The sequence below is a fragment of the Eulemur rufifrons genome, chromosome 16 (assembly GCF_041146395.1).
Source record: "Eulemur rufifrons isolate Redbay chromosome 16, OSU_ERuf_1, whole genome shotgun sequence".
NCBI lineage: Eukaryota > Metazoa > Chordata > Mammalia > Primates > Lemuridae > Eulemur > Eulemur rufifrons.
In genome coordinates, this window is record NC_090998.1 from 63961091 (window position 1) to 63968285 (window position 7195).

Sequence of the window (7195 nt, forward strand, 5' to 3'; positions counted from 1 at the left end):
TCAGGTTTTTTAACTTACAATCTATTAATTTATTTTATTATTCTATTTATTAACTTATTCTATTTTTTTTGTTATTGCTTTTATTTCTTGTAACTTAGAATAACTTCCTATTCCACTCCAAGACTGATCTATTCAACTGTTTGATTCTTTTTTTAAATGGCATATTTTTCTCTAAATCATTTATTATTAATTCATCTTTAATTTACATTGGTGTGGATTATGGGGTAATATAAAATATTTTTCCCAGAATGTGTCAAAAATATTAATTGAAATATTCTTGTTCTTGTTTACTTATGGGATCTATTTTATTGTATACTTATTTCATATATATAATGGAGTTGTTTCTGGGCCTTTCTCTTTTTAAACTGTCTCTTCTTATATTGGCATTATTCTATTTTACTTATTTTAGTTTTTAATGTGCTCTTTTGTCTCCTGAGGTTAGGTAGCATGATTGTTAATTCTTATTTTCATCATTTTTTAGCTATGTTTTACCTACTTATATTTCATATGAACTTTGGGAAACATCTAACAACTTCTGAAAATATAAACCCTCTTGGGGTATTAAATGAATTTGTATTACCCTATGTAATTATTTTATAAAAAGCAGATATCTTTACATCATTTAGTCTTTCCCTTTCAGTTTATGATGTCTTCACATTTATTCCAGTCTTTAGCACTCCATAAGGCTTACAGTGTTAAGTCATATGTGTTTCATGTTAAGATAATTCCCTCTTTCAAACTCCCCCCACCTTATTGGTATTAAAAGTAGAATTAAATTTTGTCCTGTTATTTTGTCTGCAATTTTGGTTTGTAAAATGCAAAGGGACAGATGGATCCTCTTAAATAAGAGCTTAATTTAACCTCAGCACATAATAGGAGTTCACCAAAGATTGTTGAATAAATAATTGAATGAATGAATGAAAACAGGAAATCCCTATTGTGTTCTAATTGTTTAAAGTTGGAGAGAAGGGGAGTAACAGCATATTAATATAATTCCATTATTTCCACCTTGACTCCATCCTGTCCTTACCTCTGTCCCGTAACATGACATCATCCCATCTCTGTACTCACCTCTACCTTCTATTTTCACTTTGGGTTTCAGATATAGCAAAGAGGAACCCTAAAGAACAGTATCCGCATGCTCAGAAATGATGTAGAATGAAAAATTCCATCACCTTCACAATGAACTAGATCATACCTCTTCCCTTTCCTCCTACCTGAAATCTAAACTCCATTACTTTCTCACAGCAGGGAGCGTGCACAGCTTTCTACAGATGCTTCTGTGCTCCACAAACTAAGATGTCAAAGGTTCCCCGATCCAGGCTACATTCCCTTCAGCTGAGACATTCGATAGGTGATTTGAGTTACTATTCTAAATTCATAACAAATGTTTCATCACAGTTGGAGCTTTCCCATCTTATATTGTTAAATTATAGCTCAGAGTCCTCAGCTTCATATTATAAGAATCACATACATCACAATAAGCTTTTATGTGTAAAATGTGCCATTATCTCTACTATGACTTTATAACTTCTAGGAAATTTTTGTGTAGGAATTTGGCAATCTTTCAAGATGAATTTCCTTATTTTACTGTGGTTATAAAATGCAGTTGGTTAGCAGAGGCCTCCTGTCATCCGACCATTAAAGTGTGATGCATGAGGCTTTTAGCTTTGTTCATTGTCATCTTTGGATTCCTTTGTAAATGCAGTTTGCCTTTTGGACTGTTTTGCTAACTACGGAGGACGGTTTTCCACTCCTACAAGCTGGCTAAATATACAAGACTTCAGTGAATGGAAGAAGAGCAAATTTGACCCTGCAGCATCAAGATGAAATTAGTGGGAAAGATGACATGATAGGTCAATTCCAGCACAGACACTATACAGATGACAGGTACTGTGCCTGTCCCTCTATATAGGCTGGTATTTCTAAAGATCAACTGACATAGTGTGCTTTTAATAATGTACATTCAGGACCTCCGACAATGACCTACTGAATCAGAGTCTTTAAGGCCAAAGTTTGCCACTCTGCAATTTTAAAATGGCATCAGGTGATTTTTATGGACACAAAAGCTGAAGAATCACTGGCAAATGATTATAAACTTACAGGCTCAAAAAAAAAAAAAAAAAAAAACTGGGTTAAAGTTCTCTGGTTTGTCTATACACCTTTTTTTTTCTTTTCTTACTACACAACTTTTTGATCAAAGATTTTAATGATCATAAATGTATTAATATTTTAGGTTCAATTAATCATTAACTCATTGGTGATTTTACTAACCCTAGAAGGGAGGTAATTATGCCATTAAAATGCTATTAAGATTAATAGGATTTATGCATAAACCTGGCAAACAAATACTAAAAATATCTTCAAATTCCAAGAGAAGAAAAATGCAATATATTTCCTTCTGCAACATACTTTCATGCCATGTGGTCTCAACCGGGATCTCACAGCAGCTCAGCAATATATTCATTCATCTGAAGGATGATCTACCGCATTCTCCACAGCTGTTTCTGCAAACTGTTCCTCCAAGTCTCGGAGCATCTGTTTCTCACTCCTGTGTCTGCAAAGACAGAGGCTATATCACATTAGTGCTTGCAACTTCCCTCCTCTCTACCTAAGTATTTCTCTATATCATTGTATCTCTGTGCCTTTTGTGCATTAAAAAAAGTGTCTGTCTTCTTTCCTAGGGGTAATCTGCAAAAATCCCAAAACTTTAAGTCCTTTCTGACTTTAAAGAGATAAGGATGTATAGGTGCCAGGAGGAAGAATAATTCCTGCTGCCCATGGGCAGATGGAAGCAAGAGAGAGAAGATGCGGAATCCTGAGAATAATCGTAGGGTTGAAGGGTTGAAATGTGACAGGAGTGCAGACAAAGGGACAGGTGCAGGTGACAGGATATCTAGAGATAAGAATGAACTACAGGATCTAGTAAGTTACTGTTTGAGAGACCAAGGGAGACACCAAACCCGAAGCCATGGAATGAGAACAAAGCTATATGGTAGCTGAATTTATAAACAAATGGAAAGAAAGTGAAAATCAAGGATGTAAATGAATTTGGTGAGAGCAACCACAGGGATCAAGAATTCCAAGTATAAACTATGGTGAAAGCTTTTGGGTTTTTTGTCATCGTGACCCAGATTGTAGCTTTACACTTTTTGGTTTTCTTATGTGGTTCCTATTCTTATGTGGTTGAAAAGTTACTTACATCTCATAAAATATTTCTATCTGAACGCTTGATCTCATTCTCTCCTGCTGTTTCCTGGATACTACACCAGGTACATCTACAGAAGGTGAAGAGGATACTTACATAGGAGATATATATCCTATGTGTTCTATATATACCTTTCTCCTTTTTTGGTACTGCATACTAACTTGCCCTTGTGCAATCCCCAATCCCTGTCAATGCGGTCTGAATAAAGTTGACCTCAGTTCCTGGCTCCCAGGATGAGCTTGTAACTCAACTCTGGCCATAGCACCACATCCCTCTGGTCTAGTGATTGGTTCAAGGGTGGTGCATTACTCAAGTTGTGCCAGTCAGAGAGGATGAGCTTTTTTGCCTCAAGACTTTTTTGACATCTATATAGAGAAAGTAGAGCTGAGATATGGAGAAAGAGAAACAAGGTCAAAATGACAATGTTTGAGCCCTTGACCTAGTTCTGCCTGAAACCTAGCCCTAACTTTTCTGGTACGTGAGCTAATAAATTCCCTCTTTTGTTTCAGCAAATTTTAGTTGGGTTCATTTCACTTGCAATAGAAAGTAATCTGACTAATGGAAATTAAATTGTGGTATAATCCTAATAAATTGTGGCTTCAAGGGATGTATAGCATCAAAACCACTTCAGATAGTACTGTGATTCTGGGTTTATTCAAGATTATATAATGTACAAGCCTCTGTCATTCAACCTGTACTCTTTTGGCTTAGAGTGTTTCTTCCCTCCTTTGACTGATATGTAGAATTTACATAATTTTGGTTTTGATGCTATGCCATTCATGAGAGACAACCTAACCTATATACTTGTTTAATGAACATTTTATTAATGCTCAGTGTATCTTTGTGAAACCATTCTTCCCTCATTTTTGCCCAGTTTGTGTGGGTGGTGCTGACTGTACCCCAAAATCCAGGTTTATGGGGCACATGACTCAGATTAGGTCAATTAGAGACTTCCCTGAGACTTGTGCTAGAGTTTTGGGGGAAAAACTCATTCCATTCTCTGGGAGTGCTAGCTGTAAGTATATATAAGTCTAAAGCTGCCAGCGGATATGTTGGAGGCACTCGGTGCTTATATGAGATTGAGGTCATCACAGAGAAAACTAAAACTGAAAGATGGAGAAATAGAATTAGTTTCATGAAGACATCTTTGAATACCTACCAATGCCTAACACCATCTTCGTCTCTTAGACTTTCCAGATTCATGAGCCAACAAATTTCCCTTCTTTGCCTTAAACTGATTTAGGTTGGGTTTTTGACACATGAAACCATAACCTTGATTACCTTGACTCCTATACATTGGAGTGAAGATATTGGTGCTTATGGGTTAGTTTCAGCTGTCTGACAGATTCTGGAATCCCATGTCTCAAAATTAGCTGAGAAGATATTAGTGACTGGCTGACTTCTCTGAAAATACCCTTGGTTGTCATAGTGATGGGAAAGAAGAGATACTAAGAGAAAATTCTGAAACATATTCAGATAAAATCTGAACTAGGTGGGAGATGTATGTAATCCAGCTCTGAGACTTCTGCATTCATAGAACCCATTAAAATTCATGGAGATACACTAGTCTCAGATTCTCCATGCTGTTCAAGGACTCCAAACGGGCAGTGTTATATAAAGGGGTGACAGACAAATTGGAACGTGTGTCTTTGCTAATACTCAGTGCTGGGTGTCAAGTTTGAATGCTCCCTCAACCCTAAAACCGAGACCGGCGTATCTCAGAGATCATACCACGCATATTCTTTGGAGCTTTTCCTTCCCTTTGTAACGTGAAAGGACATAATACATACGCAGTAAGAGTAGGCTTGTAAAGTTTTTTTCTTTTCCTAAGATTTTAACTTTCACATAGTCATCTACAGAACTCTAATTTAAACTATCAAAAGATGTATTCAAATTTATCCCAGTTCCCAACAATGATATTTTGAAATGAATATGAAATATCATTTGTGAAAACTCTGAGTTTCTGTAGGGTCTAGATGTTGCCAAATCTCTTAGAGCTCCTTGACAGCTCATCTCTTTCATGTAAGATCACATCTAAGATGGTTTGTTTCTCTGGTAATCACCTATTCAAATCAGTATTTATAACAAAAACTATCATGATAAACTCTGAAATGTCATATGTTTGGGGGTAAATTTTTATGAGATTAAGATTTAGAGGTACATTTTCATCATTTTCCCCTTTTAATGGAGTTTTTAAAATATCACTTTTATAAGACAGCCATTAAGAATTAAGGGACAAGTCTTGCTCTGGCTCTGCCACTAGGTAAATTTGGAGGAGTTACTTTACCTCTATGAGCCAGTATTTTCAGATATAAAAGGCAGGAATTGGACAAAAATGAGCTCTCAGGTTTTTCCAACTTTGAGTCTATACTTTTTTATAGTCTAAGTAATGCTTACAGTAGGAATTAGCTTCCTTATGCCATAGTAATAAGAATTAGTTTCTAAAACCAGAAAGCAAGTTATCAAAGCAATTGTTTAACTAGAAGAAAGATGTGAGAGCAAGTCTAAATTTACTTTGCTGGATATTATATAAGTTACGTCTGGTTGATGTTTTCATTCTTGTGCTTGATAACACCACTAGAGGAATTAGTTTCTTGGCCATGTTTCTGCAAATAAAGCCTAGCATAGACTCCGCCACTGCTCATGGTAGGCGTGGAGATGCGCCGCCCACTTCCCCTCCAAGGAAGGACTTGCTTCCTAGCTGAGGGGAATGAGATCAGCAAAAGGCCTGTACCGGCTCCTTTAAGGACAGCCACAACTGCATGGAGACACCTTGCCTGTGTCACACCCTTCCCAGGGACAGTCAACATTCCGTCACCACATAGGAGCGTGAAGACCCCATGCAGGACCCTCCAAGGGCACTACTTTCCCAGGGCTCTCCTCTGGGTTGGCCCAGAATTTTTCTGGGACTGAATCGCAATTTGACTTCTCCTTTTCTGCCCAATGCTGCTTCCTCCCCTTTCCCTTCACATGTATTGATCCCTTATAAACATCTTGTACCCCAAATTCCACCTTAGCATCTGCTTCCAGGAAACCCAGACTCTGACACCTGTAATAATTTAGAAATAATAAATGCATATGTTTCTTTCTCTTTGCCACACATAGTAAAAGATATGGAGACTAATGTCCACTTCAGTATTAATAACGTTGGGGAGAAGGCTAGTGAGGTGGTTTTTTTTTTAGACTTTCTTGTACTTTTCCAGTTTTCTTCAATTGTTCAAAAATAATGAGCAAGTATAATTTTCACCAAAAAATAAAGTCACCATAAAATAAGAATAATAAACAAGTACAGCATTATTAACGCAATGGGCAAGGGGAATTAAGGAATGAATACATAAAAAGGGAATCAGCAGTTGATTTTAAATCAGAATTAAACTGTGTTTATTTCTAACTACAACCAGAAACTTTTTAAGATTGCTATAAACTCCTCCCAATATTTTTGTATCATGTTAGTTTCCTTATAAAAATTAATACTAAAGGTGCTTTGGAAAGTTGCATACACTGAAATAATTTATCAAAGTTTAAGATAATCACACACACAGTGTTGCTATGGATTTTAATATTTTAAAGTTTGCCACGGTACAAATTCTTTTTTCTATTTACAAATCAAATTTTGCCCACGCTTCGAGAGGGCTCAGGTTGATAACTAACTAGGCATATTCTACCCAGTGTGCCCGAGAGTGTCCATTATTTTGCACAGGAAATCATTTTCAAGACCCTATTTATCCCCATACTTTATGGAAAGAAGTTTAACGGAAATAGATATCAAGATTATATAAAAACATGTAAAAGTCTCCCTCAGACAAATCTCAGGTGTTTAAAGTATTAATTAGGATCATGTGTGATAACTGATGGTGAGAGGGACCTCATGGTGAGATGGGATGGTGAGAGGGATCATGGTTTCCGTAACACTCTGTGCCCTGGGTTTCCAGAATCTTTGCCGATTGCTCTGGTCACAAACCACCAGGACCTATGCTCAGTGTGACA